General features: G+C 49.5%; 1 protein-coding gene across 1 annotated transcript in view; it reads left to right on the plus strand.

Annotated features, from left to right (window-relative positions):
• Nucleotides 1-7,745: 7,745 nt before the first annotated feature.
• Nucleotides 7,746-25,201, plus strand: part of LOC141113735 (ras-related protein Rab-40B) — a 110,242-nt gene continuing 92,786 nt past the window's right edge. The window contains exon 1 of the mRNA XM_073607020.1: nucleotides 7,746-7,854. The gene's annotated coding sequence lies outside the window, so the exon portion shown is untranslated. The remainder of the gene's footprint in view (nucleotides 7,855-25,201) is intronic.

A 25,201-nucleotide genomic window follows, 5' to 3' on the forward strand; every position in this document is an offset into this window, starting at 1 on the left:
GAGCCAGGTGCCAGTAGGTGGCATTATCGGGTGTCGGGGGGATGACATTCTTGGTGGTCCTGTGAGGGTCTTAATTTAGGACAAGTCCCCAATATAGCCGGTGACAACTGGGACCGCTCATTATTCTCCTCCATTATCGGCCGTCTGATTTCCATTTTTACGGAAAGCCGGGAATCCTCCGGAATGTCACAGCTGACGGTCACCTTGTCCCCGGGAATTCCCCAAAATAAAGAGCAGAAAGAATGTCCGGGTTCAAAAATAGTCCGGGAGACTTCTGAACCTGTTCAAGATCACCACCATTAAAGGGCCAGCGCAGCTTAAGCAAAAAAAATGTAATAAATGCACCAACATTAATAAAATAAAAAAAACATGCGTTTATTAACCACTTCAGCATCAGACCACGTTTTGCTATTCAGCACTGCGTTACTTCAATTGGTAATTGCGCGGTCGTGCAGCGCTGTACCCGAATGAAATATTAGATCATTTTTTCCACACAAATGGGAGGGATTTCATCACTGCTGGTTTTTTTTTTTTTTTTTTTTGCGCTATACAAAAAAAGACCAAAAATGTTGAAAAAAATAAAAATAAACTTTTTTTACTTTCTTCTATAAAACATATCCAATAAAATCTAATTTCTTCAAAAATTATTCTATACTTGCTTCTTCTTTATGTAATTCTGCTACATGTCTTTGAAAAAAAAAAAAAAAAAAATCCCAATAAGCGGATATTGATTGGTTGGTGTAAACAAAAAGGTGCCAGAAAAAACCTGGACAGAAAGTGGACAAATAACCCGATGGTGATTAACCCCTTCAATACCGGACACTTCCTGCCCAGGCCAATTTTCAAATTTCGGCGCTGTCACTCTTTGAATGACAATTACACGGTCATGTAACACTCTACACATAGGACATTTGTATCATTGTTTTGTGACAAATAGGGTTTTCTTTTGGTGGTATTAAAACCACGGGGGGGGGGGGGGGGGTTGGGGGGGGTTTGCTAAAAAAAAAAAAAAAAAAAAAAAAAAAAGAAAGACCGAAAATTGTGAAAATAAATTAAAAAATAGTTTTTCTTTAGTTTGCTATAAAAGGTTGTAAATAAGTAATTTTTCTCCTTCGTTGATGGGCACTGATGAGGCTGCACTGATGGACACTGCACTGATGAGGCTGCACCGATGGGCACTGATGAGGCTGCACCGATGGGCACTGATGAGGCTGCACCGAAGGGCACTGATGAGGCTGCACTGATGAGGCTGCACCGAAGGGCACTGATGAGGCGGCACTGATGAGGCTGCACCGAAGGGCACTGATGAGGCTGCACTGATGGGCACTGATGAGGCTGCACTGATGGGCACTGATGAGGCTGCACTGATGAGGCTGCACTGAAGGGCACTGATGAGGCTGCACCGAAGGGCACTGATGAGGCTGCACCGAAGGGCACTGATGAGGCTGCACCGATGGGCACTGATGAGGCTGCACTGATGGGCACTGATGAGGCTGCACTGATGGGCACTGATGAGGCTGCACTGATGAGGCTGCACTGAAGGGCACTGATGAGGCTGCACCGAAGGGCACTGATGAGGCTGCACCGAAGGGCACTGATGAGGCTGCACTGAAGGGCACTGATGAGGCTGCACTGATGAGGCTGCACTGAAGGGCACTGATGAGGCTGCACCGAAGGGCACTGATGAGGCTGCACCGAAGGGCACTGATGAGGCTGCACCGAAGGGCACTGATGAGGCTGCATTGAAGGGCACTGATGAGGCTGCACTGATGGGCACTGATTATCTGCAGATCTCCCCTGTGAGGAGATGCCACTGATCCGCTCTCCTCTCCCTCTGTAAGTGTGAGGAGAGGAATGCTGATAGCTGTCAGTTCTGTGCTTACATGTGATTGGACACGGCTGATCACATAGATAAAGAGCAGCGTCATTGGCTCTTTACCGAGATTGGTGATGTGCCGTGTCCCAGAGACAGAGCGCACTACTGATCACCGCGCTGCGTCTGATGACGTCACCTCAGAACAAGAACTGCCGCCTCTCATTTGACAATACGGTGGGCGGGTGGGAATTGGTTAAATCCCACCCAAAGAAAGCTCTGTCTCAAAAAGACAGTGTCACATGACCGCGCAATTGTCATTCAAAGTGTGACAGCGCTGAAAGCTGGCCTGGGTAGGAAGGGGGGTAAAGTGTCCAGTATTGAAGGGGTTAAGGAAGCTCATGAACTAAACCAGGAGCTGTGACCCCGGTTTTGAGTAGAATTGTCATTTGTGGACTGGCCCTTGAAGGTCTCCAAAATGGCGCAGTATGGAGGGCGCTGTCCGGGGTGAGATGAGGTCGCCGGGTTCCTGAGATGGAGGTGCGGATCCGTCCCGGATTGTAGAGTGACGCGGTCATGTGACGGGGTGACGGGGTCTTATATTTAGCCCCCCGGGTGGAATGATCGGCGTGCCGGGTTGTAGAGTGACGCGGTCATGTGACGGGGTGACGGGGTCTTATATTTAGCCCCCCGGGTGGAATGATCGGCGTACCGGATTGTAGAGTGAGGCGGTCATGTGACGGGGGTGACGGGGTCTTATATTTAGCCCCCCGGGTGGAATGATCGGCGTGCCGGACGGTTTCTTTTCTAGCCAGGAATTCGCCGTCACCTGTCTCCACCAACTGGCCGCTTCCAACCCGCAAAACACAAATATTTCTCTCCCTCGTGGATTCCCGGAAAAAGAAAAAGATCCTAAAATATGCGATCGCTGACGGTGCGGTCCTGTGGTCGGCGGGGGGAGGGGAGGGGGGGGGGGGGGCGCTGTGACGTGTGTCGGGTCAGAGGAGAGCGGGCAAAGCTGGCATTCATCCTCGGGGCTCCTCAGGGCGGCATTTAGTATTACAGATCAAAGGATCCTCCCGGCAATAGTGGCTGAAGATTGACTGATAGCGCTGACATACTCCGCGGCGTTGTACAAAGCGAGGGAATGCCAGGGGGAGGTGACCTTCTGTCCATCCAACCCTGAGATTTACACAGCTCTGCCGCACAGTTCAGCAGGACAGAAGAGTTTCCTTTGCTGCAGTTCAGTAACACTTACAGGTCTTGTCCCTCCCCTTGTCCCTCCCCTAGACTGTTATTGGACAGTGAAAGGAGAAGCAGCGGACCAATAAGCTCATCTCTGTCACTATGCTCTCTAATTCTATCAGCATGCCCCTTGTTAGTACACAAGCACCGCAGCACAACCGATTGGCTCCTTGTGCTGCTTCTCCATCCCCCAGTTGGAGCTCTGCTGTACAGGGATTGCAAGGAAATTATAGAAGCAGCAGGCTGATAAACTAATCTCCCTGTCACTCTGCTCTCTCCTTCTATCAGCATGTCCCCTTATTAGTACATGAGCATTGCAGCACAACTGATTTCCCCCCCTTGTGCTGCTTCTCCATCCCCCAGTCTGAGCTCTGCTGTGTCACTCTGCTCTCCCCCTCTATCAGCATGCCCCTTTGTTAGCACCCTGTACTGCTTCTCCACCACTTCCCCTGTCTGAGTTCTGCTGTACAGAGACTACAAGACACTGAAAGTTCATCTCCCCATCACTCTGCTCTCTCCTATCAGCATGCCCCTTATTAGTACATGAGCACTGCAGCACATCTGATTAGCTCCTTGTGCTGCTTCTCCATCCCTCGGTCTGAGCTCTGCTGTACGAGGACTGCAAGAGGCTGATAGACACAGCACAGTGGCAGAAAGATGAGCTCCTCACTCTGCTCTCTCCATCTATCAGCATGCCTATTGTCAGTACGTGAGCACTGCAGCAAAACTAATCAGCTCCTTGTGCTGCTTCTCCCTCCCCCATTCTGAGCTCTGCTGTACTGACCGACCCCGGCTGCGAGGGGCACTGACTGACACTTGTGTTGTGTCCAATTACAGCAGAGATCAGCAGGGGGCGGGCTCCTAGGAAGATCACTGTGACGTGTGGGAACATTGCGGTGCCGGGGAGAGCCAACCGCGAATCATCAAGCACCAAAAAAATCATGACATGTCAAACACGAGGCACGGGGGGCAGATGCGGCCCTTCAAGCCTCGTCATGTGGCCCCTTACACCAGGATTGGAGCAGCATTGTGCTGGAACTTTAGTCCACCCCCTCTGGTACTCGCCCTCTGCTCCGGCTCCCCACTGTCAGGAACTAACCAATCCCTGCGAGCGCTCCTAGCAGGGCGTGGTGGGGACAGATCTCCAGAATCTGAGAGGGAGAATCATCTCCCGGCGAGGCAGAGGGGTCTACATAGGGGGGTGCTAGAGCCGGGTCAGGAAGGAAAGAGAGATATGAAGGAGCTTTGGGAGGGGGGGTTGGGGTTCCACACTGTGCATAGTGTACCCCTAAACCCTGCACTCTGTACACAGAACATCCCTAAACCCTGCACTCTGTACACAGCTCACCCCTAAACCCTGCCCTCTGTACATGGCGCACTCCTGAACTCTGCACATAGCACACCCCTGAACTCTGCACTTAGTGCGCTCCTGAACTCTGCCCTCTGTACATAGCGCACTCCTGAACTCTGCCCTCTGTACATAGCGCACTCCTGAACTCTGCCCTCTGTACATAGCGCACTCCTGAACTCTGCCCTCTGTACATAGAGCACTGCTGAACTCTGCCCTCTGTACATAGAGCACTGCTGAACTCTGCCCTCTGTACATAGAGCACTGCTGAACTCTGCCCTCTGTACATAGAGCACTGCTGAACTCTGCCCTCTGTACATAGAGCACTGCTGAACTCTGCCCTCTGTACATAGAGCACTCCTGAAGTCTGCCCTCTGTACATAGAGCACTCCTGAAGTCTGCCCTCGGTACATAGAGCACTCCTGAAGTCTGCCCTCTGTACATAGAGCACTCCTGAAGTCTGCCCTCTGTACATAGAGCACTCCTGAAGTCTGCACTCTGTACATAGCGCACTCCTGAACTCTGCCCTCTGTACATAGAGCACTCCTGAACTCTGCACATAGCGCACTCCTGAACTCTGCCCTCTGTACATAGAGCACTCCTGAACTCTGCCCTCTGTACATAGAGCACTCCTGAACTCTGCCCTCTGTACATAGAGCACTCCTGAACTCTGCCCTCTGTACATAGAGCACTCCTGAACTCTGCCCTCTGTACATAGAGCACTCCTGAACTCTGCACTCTGTACATAGAGCACTCCTGAACTCTGCCCTCTGTACATAGCGCACTCCTGAACTCTGCCCTCTGTACATAGCGCACTCCTGAACTCTGCCCTCTGTACATAGCGCACTCCTGAACTCTGCCCTCTGTACATAGAGCACTCCTGAACTCTGCCCTCTGTACATAGAGCACTCCTGAACTCTGCCCTCTGTACATAGAGCACTCCTGAACTCTGCACATAGCGCACTCCTGAACTCTGCCCTCTGTACATAGAGCACTCCTGAACTCTGCCCTCTGTACATAGAGCACTCCTGAACTCTGCCCTCTGTACATAGAGCACTCCTGAACTCTGCCCTCTGTACATAGCGCACTCCTGAACTCTGCCCTCTGTACATAGAGCACTCCTGAACTCTGCCCTCTGTACATAGAGCACTCCTGAACTCTGCCCTCTGTACATAGAGCACTCCTGAACTCTGCCCTCTGTACATAGAGCACTCCTGAACTCTGCCCTCTGTACATAGAGCACTCCTGAACTCTGCCCTCTGTACATAGAGCACTCCTGAACTCTGCACTCTGTACATAGAGCACTCCTGAACTCTGCACTCTGTACATAGAGCACTCCTGAACTCTGCACTCTGTACATAGAGCACTCCTGAACTCTGCCCTCTGTACATAGAGCACTCCTGAACTCTGCCCTCTGTACATAGCGCACTCCTGAACTCTGCCCTCTGTACATAGAGCACTCCTGAACTCTGCCCTCTGTACATAGAGCACTCCTGAACTCTGCACATAGCGCACTCCTGAACTCTGCACATAGCGCACTCCTGAACTCTGCCCTCTGTACATAGAGCACTCCTGAACTCTGCCCTCTGTACATAGAGCACTCCTGAACTCTGCCCTCTGTACATAGAGCACTCCTGAACTCTGCCCTCTGTACATAGCGCACTCCTGAACTCTGCCCTCTGTACATAGCGCACTCCTGAACTCTGCCCTCTGTACATAGTGCACTCCTGAGCTCTGCCCTCTGTACATAGCGCACTCCTGAACTCTGCACTCTGTACATAGAGCACTCCTGAACTCTGCCCTCTGTACATAGCGCACTCCTGAGCTCTGCACTCTGTACATAGAGCACTCCTGAACTCTGCCCTCTGTACATAGCGCACTCCTGAACTCTGCACTCTGTACATAGCACACCCCTGAACTCTGCCCTCTGTACATAGAGCACTCCTGAACTCTGCCCTCTGTACATAGCGCACTCCTGAACTCTGCACTCTGTACATAGCGCACTCCTGAACTCTGCCCTCTGTACATAGAGCACTCCTGAACTCTGCCCTCTGTACATAGAGCACTCCTGAACTCTGCACTCTGTACATAGCGCACCCCTGAACTCTGCCCTCTGTACATAGAGCACTCCTGAACTCTGCCCTCTGTACATAGCGCACTCCTGAACTCTGCCCTCTGTACATAGAGCACTCCTGAACTCTGCACTCTGTACATAGCACACCCCTGAACTCTGCCCTCTGTACATAGAGCACTCCTGAACTCAGTGCGTCGCGCACACCAGATACAACCGGCCCTTTGAGGGCAACTATACTACAATGAAAGTTTGACACCCCTGACATAGGTCATGGGGGACTTTTTTTGTCCTGTGTGTGATTAAAAATAGTGTTCTGTGAATTAAAAAAAAAAAAAATGAAAGTTACCCCCGAGAACGTAACCCCTTGGTGCTGGCCATACACAAATCTGCGACCTCTCTGCGTCTGGTCCTTAGCGCCGAAGGTGCTGCATATTTGTGTGAACTTCCCCCAACGCCCCCGTGTCCAGGTTGTGCTCTCCCGGCACAGTCACCGTCACCCTCACCGAAAGATCCCCATTGCTCCTTGTGATCGGGAGTGTTCGGACCATGTGACAGCCAATCAGGGTGGTCATGTGATCTTAGGCCGCACCTCCTGGCGGCGCAACCTTATCTTTTATATTGTACGAAAACATTGGGTGATGTATTGTGTTTTGTGCCTGAAAATGAAGCTTGGTGTATTTTTTTACTAAAATTTAGCATTTTATATATATTATTATATATATATATATATTATATTTTTATAGTGTTGTGTGAAAGTCATGTGACATAAAAAAATGATTGGAACTACCCCCATTTTATTCTCCAGGGTCTTTCCAGAAAACATATAAAGTTTGGGGGTTTAACTAAACTTCAGGCCTAAAAAAAAAAAAAAAAAAAAAAAAAAAACCTAAATTTTTTTTTTAGCAGCTAAAGGGTTAAAGTAGTGAAGCCATCGGATCAGAATGACAGCCTCCATGCTGCTCTCAGGACACCGAGCACTGCTTACCACGAGCAACCGGTCCGTGTAATCTGATCTCTCTTCCCACTAGTGCAGCACGCGCGCCGGTCACGCTCCCTCGCCACTCCGCATGCGCATCCCCGGGCCCGAGCACGCGTTGGTAAACAAGCGACGCCCCTCCCATCGCCCCGCCCCACTCAAGGCTCCTGGTACACCGCCCCCTTTTTTCCTTACCTAGGGGAGAAAGGCGAGCGGGACGCGCCCCGCCCTCCAGGGGATGACAGATGGGCGGCGGAGCCAATAGGCGAGGACCGATCCCATAGCAACTGTCAGCGGGGCGAATCAGCGGCTCTTGAGGGCGGGGCGAGAGCTGTCAGGCTGAGCGGACTCTCTCCACGTCTGGCAGATCAGGCTGTCCGGAGGAGAGAGGAGGAGAGGTGAGTGCGAGGCATGCTCTGTGTGTCTCTATATACTGCGTGTGTACTGTATATATACTGTGTGTGTGTATACTGTATATATATATATATACTGTGTGTGTATACTGTATTTATATATACTGTGTGTGTGACACTGGATACAATGTAACCTCTTCATCTCCTATAATACACACATTGCGCTTATACATTGTATATATATATTGTACTGTCACCATCATATCCATCTATATATATAATCACTGAGCTGATCTCCATACTGATACATTGTATTCTCATTATAAGGATTATATATAATATACATTGTCCTTATAGTTTGTCACTGGGATGATACATTGTATATACATTGTACTGTCACTGGAATATCAATCTATATATAATCACTGTGATGTCACCTGTACTGATACATTGTATTATATACATATCATCACTGAACTGCCGTATACATATATATATATATATATTTGTACTGTCATTGTAAGTATAATATAAATCTATACTGTTCTACTGTATTGAGAGAGATATTATAATTTCTTTACATACACCTTGTACAGTCATCATACATATATCTAAATATTATATATATATATATACACTTGTACTATCATTATAAGTAAATACTGAGTACTGTCATATATTTAATACACAACTACACTACCATATATATATATATATATATATATATATATATATATTACATACGGTACTGTTATTATAAGTGTAATACATGTATACTGATACATTGTACTGTCATTAATAATATAATATATACACCTATGCATATACATTGTATAGTAATATAAAAAAAAAAATGTGTGTGTGTGTGTATATATATATATATATATATATATATATATATATATATTAATATATTTTAGTACGATTCATTATATCATTGTAAGTATACATTTAATATAAATCTATATACATACTGAGTGCTGCCATTAATGTAATATACATCTATACTGATACATTGTATTGCCATACATGTAATATAACTGTATATATGTACACTGCACTCTCATTGGTGGTGTGTGGGTGTGTGTGTATATGTGTATATATATATATATATATATATATATATATATATATATATATATATATATATATATATATATATATACAGATCTCTTCACACTGCATTGCCTCTTTAAAAATCTGTATATATAATATATGACATGTATAGAATGGACACACACAGAACTGTCAGTAGATCGATATGACCTCATACAGGGACAGACGTTCTCACCCGAGTGTTGTGTCGTTCGGTGTATTTCCATGGTGGTCGTTCACATCTGGGCGCTCGGGTACCCGTAGCTGACGCCTGGCGGTCTTTTGATGCGCGTTTTGGCGTGTTTGTAGCACGTTTTGTCTTGTGAGGAACACACATCTGCCACCCTCGCCATCAGCAGTCAGGCCGGGATCACATATACTGGGGGGGTCCGGGACGTCCCTCTGCTCCATTTCAGGTGAGAATTGGGTCTGAATTCAGACCTGAAACGGAGCCAAAGACGCACAGGACCCTTTTCCAGTGCGCCCGGCGGCCCCCCCCGTCCATAGAGAGCCGGTCACAGCCTCCTGTCATGCGAATTGAAATCCTCATCCAATTCGCATTAATGTGAACCCGGCCTTGATGGCACCGCAAATGCGACCTGTGATTGCAGCGCGTTTCCGAAATGCGCGGCAAAATGCACATTTTTTTTTTGTTTAGTTTACGAAATATTCCGCCCCCATTCACATTTGGCAATTTGGGATGGAGGGCAGAATTACCGCCATCCTGCCTGCGATTCCAAATCGCACTGTAGTCGTGGTAAAAACGCGCCACGCATGTTTGAATGCCATTCATTTTTAATGGTACCTCAGACGCGGTGTGGGTTTTGCCATGGTTGTCGCTCTGCGTCGTGGGACGCTTGCTGCCCAGAAAGGAGCTGCTTTGCGGTGACGAGCTTCGCACAATGCCGTTTGCCGCAGTTACCTTACAGCAAAACTGCACCATGTTTGTGATGTCATTAAAAATGAATCCCTTTACCATGAATTCAGCGATTCCGCCCTCCATCCCAAATCCCCCGATGTGAACGGGGCCTCAGCAGACATTCAGTGCAGGTGAATCTTCCAGGTCCATTCATTGTAAATGACAGCGATTGATTCACCCCAATATATATATATATATATATATATATATATATACACACCGTCACTTTTCATATAGATGTCGTTCTGTAACATAAAGTGAACTCTCATCATCTCCTAATTATAGAACTCCATACATTGTAATACAATCACTGCAAATAAATCCAAATAAAATCTCTATTATTATTTAGTTGTAATTAAAGCGGTATTAACCCCTTCAATACCGGGGCACTTTTACCCCCTTCCTGCCCAGGCCAAATTTCATCTTTCAGAGCTGTCACTCTTTGAATGACAATTACGCGGTCATGCTACACTAGTGGTATTTTATCAGCAGTGGTGTGTTTGTTTGTTTGTTTGTTTTTTTAACATTTTTAGCTAAACTAACAAAATACATTTTTGAGCAAAGGAAAAAAAACGTTTTTCATAGTTTGTTAAAAAATTGAGCAAACAGGTAATTTTGTTCTCCACTGATGTGCACTGATGGGCTGCACTAAAGGGCACTGATGGGCAGTGATAGGCGGCACCAAAGGGCACTGATGGGCTGCTATAAAGGGAACTGATAGGCGGCACTGGTAAGCACCACTGATGGGCATTGATAGGCTACATTAAAGGCCACTGATAGGCGGCACTGATGGGGCGACACTGATGGGTACTGATGGGCTGCACTAAAGGGCAATCTGATAGGTGACACTGGCAGCACTGGTGGTGGGCACTGATTGGCACTGATAGGCTGCTCTAAAGGGCACTGGCGGGCACTTTGATAGGTGACACTGATGAGCACTGATTGGCACCACTGATGGGCCCTCTTGGGACTGCACTGATAATCAGTGTAGATGTCCCTTTCACAAACGCCAGTTATCGGCTCTCCTCTCTTCTCCTCTCTTCTTCTTCTCCTCTCTTCTTCTTCTCCTCTCTTCTTCTTCTCCTCTCTTCTTCTTCTCCTCTCTTCTTCTTCTTCTCCTCTCTTCTTCTTCTTCTCCTCTCTTCTTCTTCTTCTTCTTCTTCTTCTTCTCCTCTCTTCTTCTTCTCCTCTCTTCTTCTTCTCCTCTCTTCTTCTTCTTCTCCTCTCTTCTTCTTCTCCTCTCTTCTTCTTCTCCTCTCTTCTTCTTCTCCTCTCTTCTTCTTCTCCTCTCTTCTCCTCTCTTCCTCTTCTCCTCTCTTCCTCTTCTCCTCTCTTCTTCTTCTCCTCTCTTCTTCTTCTCCTCTCTTCTCCTCTCTTCTTCTTCTCCTCTCTTCTTCTTCTCCTCTCTTCTTCTTCTCCTCTCTTCTTCTTCTCCTCTCTTCTTCTTCTCCTCTCTTCTTCTTCTCCTCTCTTCTTCTTCTCCTCTCTTCTTCTTCTCCTCTCTTCTCCTCTCTTCCTCTTCTCCTCTCTTCTTCTTCTCCTCTCTTCTTCTTCTCCTCTCTTCTTCTTCTCCTCTCTTCTCCTCTCTTCCTCTTCTCCTCTCTTCTTCTTCTCCTCTCTTCTTCTTCTCCTCTCTTCTTCTTCTCCTCTCTTCTTCTTCTCCTCTCTTCTTCTTCTCCTCTCTTCTTCTTCTCCTCTCTTCTTCTTCTCCTCTCTTCTTCTCTCTGTCAGCGTGAGGAAAGGAATGCCGATGACCGGCTTGTGTTTACATTGTGATCCGCTGTCATTGGACACAGCTGATGACATGGTGAAGGGCCGCTGTGATTGGCCCTTTAATCTGATCTGTGATCAGCTGTTTCCTAAGGAGGGTGCATGGGCAGCATGATCACAGGAGGACGCCCACAGATGCCCACAGATGCCCTCCCGGCAATGTAATCCTGTAGCTGTAGAGCGGGTGGGAAGAGGTTTAGCCCAAAACAAAAAATTTAGTTTATTGCAGATTAATAATCATTAGATGCGGTGGCTGCATTCATTTTCTTTTTTAGGGGTTTTCCCCCCCTCCTGCTTTCAGCTGGCGATCTGGCCAGTAGTAACAAACCTCCTGTATTAGAGCCCCCCCCCCCCCCCCACTCTAGATGAAGGAGCACAGGGGGCACCTTTTGGACAACAGCATTGTCAGTCTGGGGGGAAGGAGAGTGTTAGATACACTAGCAGATTTAAATACACTAACATATTGAAGCCAAACTCAGTCAGCTCACAATTAATAATCAATTACAGTATTACTAAGATAAAGGTTTGACACAAATAAAAAAAATTGCTGATTATTGCAAGCACCCCTAATAAAGGGGGTCCAACCTGCTACTAGCAAGGGGGACCTAATAAAGGGGGTCCAACCCGCTACTAGCAAGGGGGACCTAATAAAGGGGTCCAACTCTCTACTAGCAAGGGGGACCTAATAAAGGGGGTCCAACCCGCTACTAGCAAGGAGGTCCTAATAAAGGGGGTCCAACCCGCTACTAGCAAGGGGGACCTAATAAAGGGGGTCCAACCCGCTACTAGCAAGGAGGTCCTAATAAAGGGGGTCCAACCCGCTACTAGCAAGGGGGACCTAATAAAGGGGGTCCAACCCACTACTAGCAAGGAGGTCCTAATAAAGGGGGTCCAACCCGCTACTAGCAAGGAGGTCCTAATAAAGGGGGTCCAACCCGCTACTAGCAAGGGGGACCTAATAAAGGGGGTCCAACCCACTACTAGCAAGGAGGTCCTAATAAAGGGGGTCCAACCCGCTACTAGCAAGGGGGACCTAATAAAGGGGGTCCAACCCGCTACTAGCAAGGGGGACCTAATAAAGGGGGTCCAACCCACTACTAGCAAGGAGGTCCTAATAAAGGGGGTCCAACCCGCTACTAGCAAGGGGGACCTAATAAAGGGGGTCCAACCCACTACTAGCAAGGGGGACCTAATAAAGGGGGTCCAACCCACTACTAGCAAGGGGGACCTAATAAAGGGGGTCCAACCCGCTACTAGCAAGGGGGACCTAATAAAGGGGTCCAACTCTCTACTAGCAAGGGGGACCTAATAAAGGGGGTCCAACCCACTACTAGCAAGGGGGACCTAATAAAGGGGGTCCAACTCTCTACTAGCAAGGGGGACGTAATAAAGGGGGTCCAACCCACTACTAGCAAGGGGGACCTAATAAAGGGGGTCCAACCCGCTACTAGCAAGGGGGACCTAATAAAGGGGTCCAACTCTCTACTAGCAAGGGGGACGTAATAAAGGGGTCCAACCCGCTACTAGCAAGGAGGACCTAATAAAGGGGGTCCAACCCGCTAGTAGCTACTGTCGGGGGGGATTTTGACTAACAGACCAAACTGGGGGGGGGGTTTTGACTAATGGACCAAACCGGGTGGGGGGGTGACGGTTGGTTTGTTTGAAGCCGCCCCCCCCCCCCCAAAAATGGAGCACCAGCCACCGTTGCATGTGCCCCCACCTCTCTGTGCTGGTATGCAGAAGCAAACTCATACATAAGTCACTCCCACATATGTAAATGGTGTTCAGACCACACACCTGAGGTATTGCAGCGGTCATTAGAGAGCAATCATTATTCTAGCACTAGACTTCCTCTGTAACTTTGGTAACCTGTAAACATTTTTAAAGTGTCGCCTATGTCAATTTTTTAATTCCCAAGTTTGGCGCCATTCCACGAGTGCGCGCAATTTCAACATGTTTGGTATCTATTGACTCGGCGTAACATCATCTTTGACATTATACAAAAAGATTGGGCTAACTTAAGTGTCGTGTCTTTTCCTTTTTTTTTTTTTTTTTTTTAATTCATGAAAGTGTTTTTTCCAAAAAAATCATGTTTGATAAATTGCTGCTCAAATACCGTGTGACATATTAATGATTATGAATTTATTGTCGGCCATTATCAGCACATTTTGAAGCCGTGTTAAAAATCCCGCTTTCTGCATTTTTGGTGCATATTTGGCAAGCCGCACCAAAGACGCACCTCCCTATTGAAATTCATTTAAAACACAACAAGAACGCATCAAAAATGCACCTGTTGCCTTTTTCATGAATTTTTTCAGTCATACATCCTACGAAAAACACACCACAAGCACCATAAGTACAGTAAAATCGCATTTTCGCCAGGATATTGGCGCTTTTTTTTTTTTTTTCTTTAGGCACAATGCTGAAAACCCTATTTTCAGCCGATAATTTCCAGCGGCTGAAATTTCGGCGTATCACTACTTATCCACTTGCCGACCGCGCTAAAACCAAACGATGTCTACAGTGCGGCTGTCCAGTTCATGGGAAGGCGTCATATGATGGCCTCCCGTGATCGTGCCTGCTGCGGGGCGTGGGCAGCGTGCTCTGACATCATCGTCCTCCGGATACCGCTAATCACAGATCGAGGTAAAGAGCCATTCAGTGGCTTGTTACCATGTGATCAGCTGTGTCCAATCACAGATGAGCACGGAGAGCCGAGAACCGGCTTGAGTAAAAGGGACATCTACACTGATAATCAATGTCCTTATTAGTGCAGTCCCATCAGTGCTGCCAGTCAGTGCCCATTAGTTCCACCTATCCGTGCCGCCTCATCAATGCCTATCTGTGCAGCCTGTCAATGCCTCTCAGTGCCGCCTCATCAGTGCAGCCTCATAAGCACACGTCAGTGCTGCCTCATCAGTGCCCATCTGTGCAGCCTGTCCGTGCCCATCAATGCCCATCTCTGCAGCCTGTCAGTGCCGCCGCATCAGTGCCCATCAATGCCCATTTGTGCAGCCTGTCAGTGCCCATCAATGCCCATTTGTGCAGCCTGTCAGTGCTAATTTGTGCTGCCTCAGTGCCCATCTGTGCAGCCTGTCAGTGCCCATCAATGCCCATCTGTGCAGCCTGTCAGTGCTGCCTCATCAGTGCCCATCAATGCCCATCTGTGCAGCCTGTCAGTTCTCATCTGTGTCCATCTGTACAGCCTGTCAGTGCCCATCTGTGCAGCCTGCCAGTGCTCATCTGTGCCACCTCATCAGTGCCCATCTGTGCAGCCTGTCAGTGCCCATCAATGCCCATCTTTGCAGCCTGTCAGTGCCCATCTGTGCCGCCCCATCAGTGCCCATCTGTGCAGCCTGTCAGTGCCCATCAATGCCCATCTGTGCAGCCTGTCAGTTCTCATCTGTGTCCATCTGTACAGCCTGTCAGTTCTCATCTGTGTCCATCTGTACAGCCTGTCAGTGCTCATCTGTGCAGCCTGTCAGTGCCCATCAATGCCCATCTCTGCAGCCTGTCAGTGCTGCCTCATCAGTGCCCATCAATGCCCATCTGTGCAGCCTGTCAGTGCTGCCTCATCAGTGCCCATCAATGCCCATCTGTGCAGCCTGTCAGTTCTCATCTGTGTCCATCTGTACAGCCTGTCAGTGCTTATCTGTGCAGCCTGTCAGTGCCCATCAATGCCCATCTCTGCAGCCTGTCAGTGCCCATCAATGCCCATCTGTGCAGCCTGTCAGTTCTCATCTGTGTCCATCTGTACAGCCTGTCAGTGCCCATCTGTGCAGCCTGCCAGTGCTCATCTCTGCCACCTCATCAGTGCCCATCTGTGCAGCCTGTCAGTGCCCATCAATGCCCATCTGTGCAGCCTGTCAGTGCTGCCTCATCAGTGCCCATCAATGCCCATCTGTGCAGCCTGTCAGTTCTCATCTGTGTCCATCTGTACAGCCTGTCAGTGCCCATCTGTGCAGCCTGCCAGTGCTCATCTGTGCCACCTCATCAGTGCCCATCTGTGCAGCCTGTCAGTGCCCATCAATGCCCATCTTTGCAGCCTGTCAGTGCCCATCTGTGCCGCCCCATCAGTGCCCATCTGTGCAGCCTGTCAGTGCCCATCAATGCCCATCTGTGCAGCCTGTCAGTTCTCATCTGTGTCCATCTGTACAGCCTGTCAGTTCTCATCTGTGTCCATCTGTACAGCCTGTCAGTGCTCATCTGTGCAGCCTGTCAGTGCCCATCAATGCCCATCTCTGCAGCCTGTCAGTGCTGCCTCATCAGTGCCCATCAATGCCCATCTGTGCAGCCTGTCAGTGCTGCCTCATCAGTGCCCATCAATGCCCATCTGTGCAGCCTGTCAGTTCTCATCTGTGTCCATCTGTACAGCCTGTCAGTGCTTATCTGTGCAGCCTGTCAGTGCCCATCAATGCCCATCTCTGCAGCCTGTCAGTGCCCATCAATGCCCATCTGTGCAGCCTGTCAGTTCTCATCTGTGTCCATCTGTACAGCCTGTCAGTGCCCATCTGTGCAGCCTGCCAGTGCTCATCTCTGCCACCTCATCAGTGCCCATCTGTGCAGCCTGTCAGTGCCCATCAATGCCCATCTGTGCAGCCTGTCAGTGCTGCCTCATCAGTGCCCATCAATGCCCATCTGTGCAGCCTGTCAGTTCTCATCTGTGTCCATCTGTACAGCCTGTCAGTGCCCATCTGTGCAGCCTGCCAGTGCTCATCTGTGCCACCTCATCAGTGCCCATCTGTGCAGCCTGTCAGTGCCCATCAATGCCCATCTTTGCAGCCTGTCAGTGCCCATCTGTGCCGCCCCATCAGTGCCCATCTGTGCAGCCTGTCAGTGCCCATCAATGCCCATCTGTGCAGCCTGTCAGTTCTCATCTGTGTCCATCTGTACAGCCTGTCAGTTCTCATCTGTGTCCATCTGTACAGCCTGTCAGTGCTCATCTGTGCAGCCTGTCAGTGCCCATCAATGCCCATCTCTGCAGCCTGTCAGTGCTGCCTCATCAGTGCCCATCAATGCCCATCTGTGCAGCCTGTCAGTGCTGCCTCATCAGTGCCCATCAATGCCCATCTGTGCAGCCTGTCAGTTCTCATCTGTGTCCATCTGTACAGCCTGTCAGTGCTTATCTGTGCAGCCTGTCAGTGCCCATCAATGCCCATCTCTGCAGCCTGTCAGTGTCCATCAATGCCCATCTGTGCAGCCTGTCAGTTCTCATCTGTGTCCATCTGTACAGCCTGTCAGTGCCCATCTGTGCAGCCTGCCAGTGCTCATCTCTGCCACCTCATCAGTGCCCATCTGTGCAGCCTGTCAGTGCCCATCAATGCCCATCTGTGCAGCCTGTCAGTGCTGCCTCATCAGTGCCCATCAATGCCCATCTGTGCAGCCTGTCAGTTCTCATCTGTGTCCATCTGTACAGCCTGTCAGTGCCCATCTGTGCAGCCTGCCAGTGCTCATCTGTGCCACCTCATCAGTGCCCATCTGTGCAGCCTGTCAGTGCCCATCAATGCCCATCTTTGCAGCCTGTCAGTGCCCATCTGTGCCGCCCCATCAGTGCCCATCTGTGCAGCCTGTCAGTGCCCATCAATGCCCATCTGTGCAGCCTGTCAGTTCTCATCTGTGTCCATCTGTACAGCCTGTCAGTTCTCATCTGTGTCCATCTGTACAGCCTGTCAGTGCTCATCTGTGCAGCCTGTCAGTGCCCATCAATGCCCATCTCTGCAGCCTGTCAGTGCCCATCAATGCCCATCTGTGCAGCCTGTCAGTGCTGCCTCATCAGTGCCCATCAATGCCCATCTGTGCAGCCTGTCAGTTCTCATCTGTGTCCATCTGTACAGCCTGTCAGTGCCCATCTCTGCAGCCTGTCAGTGCCCATCAATGCCCATCTCTGCAGCCTGTCAGTGCCCATCAATGCCCATCTGTGCAGCCTGTCAGTTCTCATCTGTGTCCACCTGTACAGCCTGCCAGTGCCCATCTGTGCAGCCTGCCAGTGCTCATCTGTGCCACCTCATCAGTGCCCATCTGTGCAGCCTGTCAGTGCCCATCAATGCCCATCTGTGCAGCCTGTCAGTGCTGCCTCATCAGTGCCCATCAATGCCCATCTGTGCAGCCTGTCAGTTCTCATCTGTGTCCATCTGTACAGCCTGTCAGTGCCCATCTGTGCAGCCTGCCAGTGCTCATCTGTGCCACCTCATCAGTGCCCATCTGTGCAGCCTGTCAGTGCCCATCAATGCCCATCTGTGCAGCCTGTCAGTTCTTATCTGTGTCCATCTGTACAGCCTGTCAGTTCTCATCTGTGTCCATCTGTACAGCCTGTCAGTGCTCATCTGTGCAGCCTGCCAGTGCTCATCTGTGCCACCTCATCAGTGCCCATCTGTGCAGCCTGTCAGTGCCCATCAATGCCCATCTCTGCAGCCTGTCAGTGCCCATCAATGCCCATCTGTGCAGCCTGTCAGTTCTCATCTGTGTCCATCTGTACAGCCTGTCAGTGCCCATCTGTGCAGCCTGCCAGTGCTCATCTGTGCCACCTCATCTGTGCCCATCTGTGCAGCCTGTCAGTGCCCATCAATACCCATCTTTGCAGCCTGTCAGTGCCCATCTGTGCCGCCCCATCAGTGCCCATCTGTGCAGCCTGTCAGTGCCCATCAATGCCCATCTGTGCAGCCTGTCAGTGCCCATCAATGCCCATCTCTGCAGCCTGTCAGTGCCGCATCATCAGTGCCCATCTGTGCAGCCTGTCAGTGCCCATCAATGCCCATCTCTGCAGCCTGTCAGTGCCGCATCATCAGTGCCCATCTGTACAGCCTGTCAGTGCCCATCAATGCCCATCTTTGCAGCCTGTCAGTGCCCATCTGTACAGCCTGTCAGTTCTCATCTGTGTCCATCTGTACAGCCTGTCAGTGCCCATCAATGCCCATCTCTGCAGCCTGTCAGTGCCCATCAATGCCCATCTGTGCAGCCTGTCAGTGCTGCCTCATCAGTGCCCATCAATGCCCATCTGTGCAGCCTGTCAGTTCTCATCTGTGCCCATCTGTGCAGCCTGCCAGTGCTCATCTGTGCCACCTCATCAGTGCCCATCTGTGCAGCCTGTCAGTGCCCATCAATACCCATCTGTGCAGCCTGTCAGTGCCCATCAATACCCATCTTTGCAGCCTGTCAGTGCCCATCTGTGCCGCCCCATCAGTGCCCATCTGTGCAGCCTGTCAGTGCCCATCAATGCCCATCTGTGCAGCCTGTCAGTGCCCATCAATGCCCATCTCTGCAGCCTGTCAGTGCCGCATCATCAGTGCCCATCTGTGCAGCCTGTCAGTGCCCATCAATGCCCATCTTTGCAGCCTGTCAGTGCCCATCTGTGCAGCCTGTCAGTGCCCATCAATGCCCATCTGTGCCGCCTCATCAGTGCCCATCAGTACAGCCTCCTAAGCACACATCAGTACCCATCTGTGCAGCCTGTCAGTGCCCATCAGTGAAGGAGAAAAATTACCTGTCTGCAAAATTTTATAACAAACTGTGAAAAAGTTTTTGTTTATTTAGCAAAAAATACCCCCCCCCCCCCAGCGGTGATTAAATACCCCCAAAAGTAAGCTCTATTTGTATGAAAAAAATGATAAAAATGACATATGTGTACAGTGTTGCATGACCGAGTAATTGTCATTCAAAGTGTGACAGCGCTGAAAATTGGCCTGGGCAGGAAGGGGGGTAAAAGTGCCCAGTAGGGAAGTGCTTAAAGGATCTGCTAGTGCCGGATACCACAGAGGTGTCGTGGAGTTCTGGACGGCTGGTCATAATCTTATGGCTGACGGGTGGGTTGACACGTTCATGTTTTCGGAAGCCCGGCGTTCCCCGGTGTGGATCGGAAGCGCGCTATTTCTAATGGTGGAGCAGTCTAAGAATGGTTTCTATGACAACTCCCGGGGGGGGGGGGCACTGCTTGCAGCATAGAAGCGTTATTTTTCACCTGTCATCATAACGATCGCTTTGTTAAACGCGGGAACGGGGCGCTATAATTCCGGAGAGCCTCCCCCACCTATAGTGTCACCTGTGATCTCCGCCAGGAAACCATGTCAATAGATCCAGAACCGTCCAATCACAGCCAATCCAGAGGAAGGAAAAAAAAAACCTTCGATATAGACCCAAAAGCAAATATTTCTTATCAATTCTTGGATGTGGCGGCTGCATTCGTTTTTTCTTTTAAGCTTTCATTGCTGGTGATCCTGCCAGTTAGTCTGTTGTTTTTCAGCAGAACATGCTCTCTCGCAGATGTATCAGTTACAGGGATGAGACAAACCGTTTTCCACTGACAGGGGTGCTTACAATGATCAGATTTTATTTATTCAGGTAAAATACATTATCCCAAAATGAAAGAAAAAAGAAAAGTGTTGTAACTACTTATAAAGTGTGAGCTGGAGTTCTGCTTTAGTTTGTTGGTGTATCTAAATCCGCCGGTCCATCTAACACTCCCCTCCCCCCAGACTGACAATGCCGGTGTGCCTCCTGTTCTCCTTCATCCAGAGTTGGAGGAGGTGTGTTACTGGCCAGATCACCAGAGGGGGGGAAGCCATAAAAAAATGAAAACGAATGCAGCCGCCTCATCCAATGATTGCTGAGCTGTAATATGGAACATTTTTGGTTTTAATACGACTTTAACCCTTTCACTGCTAGAACAGATTTTGCATTTTTTTTCTTTATTTTTTCCCCCATGTGTTAAAATGTACAAATCGGGCCTAAATCTTCTTTCAATGCTTGTCTAAAGGTAGAGGTAGAGCCGGGGGCTCCAAACTGCACCCCGGGGGCCATATGTGGTCCTTTGCTTGCCTTTATCCGGCCCATGGGGCACTATTCCTCCCATTGATACCAATGATGGGGCACTATTCCTTCCACTGATACCAATGATGGGGCACTATTCCCCCCCCACTGATACCAATGATGGGGCACTATTCCTTCCACTGATACCAATGATGGGGCACTATTCCTTCCACTGATACCAATGATGGGGCACTATTCCCCCCCACTGACACCAATGATGGGACACTATTCCTCCCACTGATACCAATGATGGGGCACTATTCCTCCCACTGACACCAATGATGGGACACTATTCCTCCCACTGACACCAATGATGGGGCACTATTCCCCCCCACTGACACCAATGATGGGACACTATTCCTCCCACTGATACCAATGATGGGGCACTATTCCCCCCCACTGACACCAATGATGGGGCACTATTCCTCCCACTGACACCAATGATGGGACACTATTCCTCCCACTGATACCAATGATGGGGCACTATTCCCCCCCACTGACACCAATGATGGGACACTATTCCTCCCACTGATACCAATGATGGGGCACTATTCCTCCCACTGACACCAATGATGGGACACTATTCCTCCCACTGATACCAATGATGGGGCACTATTCCCCCCCACTGACACCAATGATGGGACACTATTCCTTCCACTGATACCAATGATGGGGCACTATTCCTTCCACTGATACCAATGATGGGGCACTATTCCCCCCCACTGACACCAATGATGGGACACTATTCCTCCCACTGATACCAATGATGGGGCACTATTCCTCCCACTGACACCAATGATGGGACACTATTCCTCCCACTGACACCAATGATGGGGCACTATTCCCCCCCACTGACACCAATGATGGGACACTATTCCTCCCACTGATACCAATGATGGGGCACTATTCCCCCCCACTGACACCAATGATGGGGCACTATTCCTCCCACTGACACCAATGATGGGACACTATTCCTCCCACTGATACCAATGATGGGGCACTATTCCCCCCCACTGACACCAATGATGGGACACTATTCCTCCCACTGATACCAATGATGGGGCACTATTCCTCCCACTGACACCAATGATGGGACACTATTCCTCCCACTGATACCAATGATGGGGCACTATTCCCCCCCACTGACACCAATGATGGGACACTATTCCTCCCACTGATACCAATGATGGGGCACTATTCCCCCCCACTGACACCAATGATGGGACACTATTCCCCCCACTGATACCAATGATGGGGCACTATTCCTCCCATTGATACCAATGATGGGGCACTATTCCTCCCATTGATACCAATGATGGGGCACTATTCCTTCCACTGATACCAATGATGGGGCACTATTCCTCCCACTGACACCAATGATGGGACACTATTCCCCCCACTGATACCAATGATGGGGCACTATTCCTCCCATTGATACCAATGATGGGGCACTATTCCTCCCATTGATACCAATGATGGGGCACTATTCCTCCCACTGATACCAATGATGGGGCACTATTCCTTCCACTGATACCAATGATGGGACACTATTCCCCCCACTGATACCAATGATGGGGCACTATTCCTCCCATTGATACCAATGATGGGGCACTATTCCTTCCACTGATACCAATGATGGGGCACTATTCCTCCCACTGATACCAATGATGGGGCACTATTCCTCCCACTGATACCAATGATGGGACACTATTCCTCCCACTGACACCAATGATGGGACACTATTCCTCCCACTGACACCAATGATGGGACACTATTCCTCCCACTGACACCAATGATGGGACACTATTCTTCCCACTGACACCAATGATGGGACACTATTCCTCCCATTGACACCAATGATGGGACACTATTCCTCCCACTGACACCAATGATGGGACACTATTCCTCCCACTGACACCAATGATGGGACACTATTCCTCCCACTGACACCAATGATGGGACACTATTCCTCCCACTGACACCAATGATGGGACACTATTCCTCCCATTGACACCAATGATGGGACACTATTCCTCCCACTGACACCAATGATGGGACACTATTCCTCCCACTGACACCAATGATGGGACACTATTCCTCCCACTGACACCAATGATGGGACACTATTCCCCTCACTGACACCAATGATGGAACACTATTCCTCCCACTGACACCAATGATGGGACACTATTCCTCCCATTGACACCAATGATGGGGCACTATTCCTCCCATTGACACCAATGATGGGACACTATTCCTCCCACTGACACCAATGATGGGACACTATTCCTCCCACTGACACCAATGATGGGACACTATTCTTCCCACTGACACCAATGATGGGACACTATTCCTCCCATTGACACCAATGATGGGACACTATTCCTCCCACTGACACCAATGATGGGACACTATTCCTCCCACTGATACCAATGATGGGGGACTATTCCTCCCACTGATACCAATGATGGGGCACTATTCCTCCCACTGACACCAATGATGGGACACTATTCCTCCCACTGACACCAATGATGGGACACTATTCCTCCCATTGACACCAATGATGGGACACTATTCCTCCCACTGACACCAATGATGGGACACTATTCCTCCCACTGACACCAATGATGGGACACTATTCCTCCCACTGACACCAATGATGGGACACTATTCCCCTCACTGACACCAATGATGGAACACTATTCCTCCCACTGACACCAATGATGGGACACTATTCCTCCCATTGACACCAATGATGGGACACTATTCCTCCCACTGACACCAATGATGGGACACTATTCCTCCCACTGACACCAATGATGGGACACTATTCCTCCCACTGACACCAATGATGGGACACTATTCCCCTCACTGACACCAATGATGGGACACTATTCCTCCCACTGACACCAATGATGGGACACTATTCCCCTCACTGACACCAATGATGGGACACTATTCCTCCCACTGATACCAATGATGGGGGACTATTCCTCCCACTGATACCAATGATGGGGCACTATTCCCCTCACTGACACCAATGATGGGACACTATTCCTCCCACTGATACCAATGATGGGGGACTATTCCTCCCACTGATACCAATGATGGGGCACTATTCCTCCCACTGACACCAATGATGGGACACTATTCCTCCCACTGACACCAATGATGGGACACTATTCCTCCCATTGACACCAATGATGGGACACTATTCCTCCCACTGACACCAATGATGGGACACTATTCCTCCCACTGATACCAATGATGGGACACTATTCCCCTCACTGACACCAATGATGGGACACTATTCCTCCCACTGACACCAATGATGGGACACTATTCCCCTCACTGACACCAATGATGGGACACTATTCCCCTCACTGACACCAATGATGGGACACTATTCCTCCCACTGACACCAATGATGGGACACTATTCCTCCCATTGACACCAATGATGGGACACTATTCCTCCCATTGACACCAATGATGGGACACTATTCCTCCCATTGACACCAATGATGGGACACTATTCCTCCCACTGACACCAATGATGGGACACTATTCCCCTCACTGACACCAATGATGGAACACTATTCCTCCCACTGACACCAATGATGGGACACTATTCCTCCCATTGACACCAATGATGGGGCACTATTCCTCCCATTGACACCAATGATGGGACACTATTCCCCTCACTGACACCAATGATGGGACACTATTCCTCCCACTGATACCAATGATGGGGCACTATTCCTCCCATTGAAACCAATGATGGGGCACTATTCCTCCCACTGATACCAATGATGGGACACTATTCCTCCCACTGATACCAATGATGGGGCACTATTCCTCCCATTGATACCAATGATGGGACACTATTCTTCCCACTGATACCAATGATGGGGCACTATTCCTCCCATTGACACCAATGATGGGACACTATTCCTCCCACTGATACCAATGATGGGACACTATTCCTCCCACTGATACCAATGATGGGGCACTATTCCTCCCACTGATACCAATGATGGGGCACTATTCCTCCCATTGACACCAATGATGGGACACTATTCCTCCCACTGATACCAATGATGGGGCACTATTCCTCCCACTGATACCAATGATGGGGCACTATTCCTCCCATTGACACCAATGATGGGACACTATTCCCCTCACTGACACCAATGATGGGACACTATTCCTCCCACTGATACCAATGATGGGGGACTATTCCTCCCACTGATACCAATGATGGGGCACTATTCCTCCCACTGACACCAATGATGGGACACTATTCCTCCCACTGATACCAATGATGGGGCACTATTCCTCCCATTGACACCAATGATGGGACACTATTCCCCTCACTGACACCAATGATGGGACACTATTCCTCCCACTGATACCAATGATGGGGCACTATTCCTCCCACTGATACCAATGATGGGGCACTATTCCTCCCACTGACACAAATGATGGGACACTATTCCTCCCACTGACACAAATGATGGGACACTATTCCTCCCACTGACACCAATGATGGGACATTATTCCATTCACTGACACCAATGATGGGGCACTATTCCTCCCACTGACACCAATGATGGGGCACTATTCCTCCCACTGACACCAATGATGGGGCACTATTCCTCCCACTGACACCAATGATGGGACACTATTCCATTCACTGACACCAATGATGGGGCACTATTCCTCCCACTGACACCAATGATGGGGCACTATTCCTCCCATTGACACCAATGATGGGGCACTATTCCTCCCATTGACACCAATGATG

The sequence above is a fragment of the Aquarana catesbeiana genome, linkage group LG12 (genome assembly GCF_042186555.1).
Source record: "Aquarana catesbeiana isolate 2022-GZ linkage group LG12, ASM4218655v1, whole genome shotgun sequence".
NCBI classification, from domain to species: Eukaryota; Metazoa; Chordata; class Amphibia; order Anura; family Ranidae; genus Aquarana; species Aquarana catesbeiana.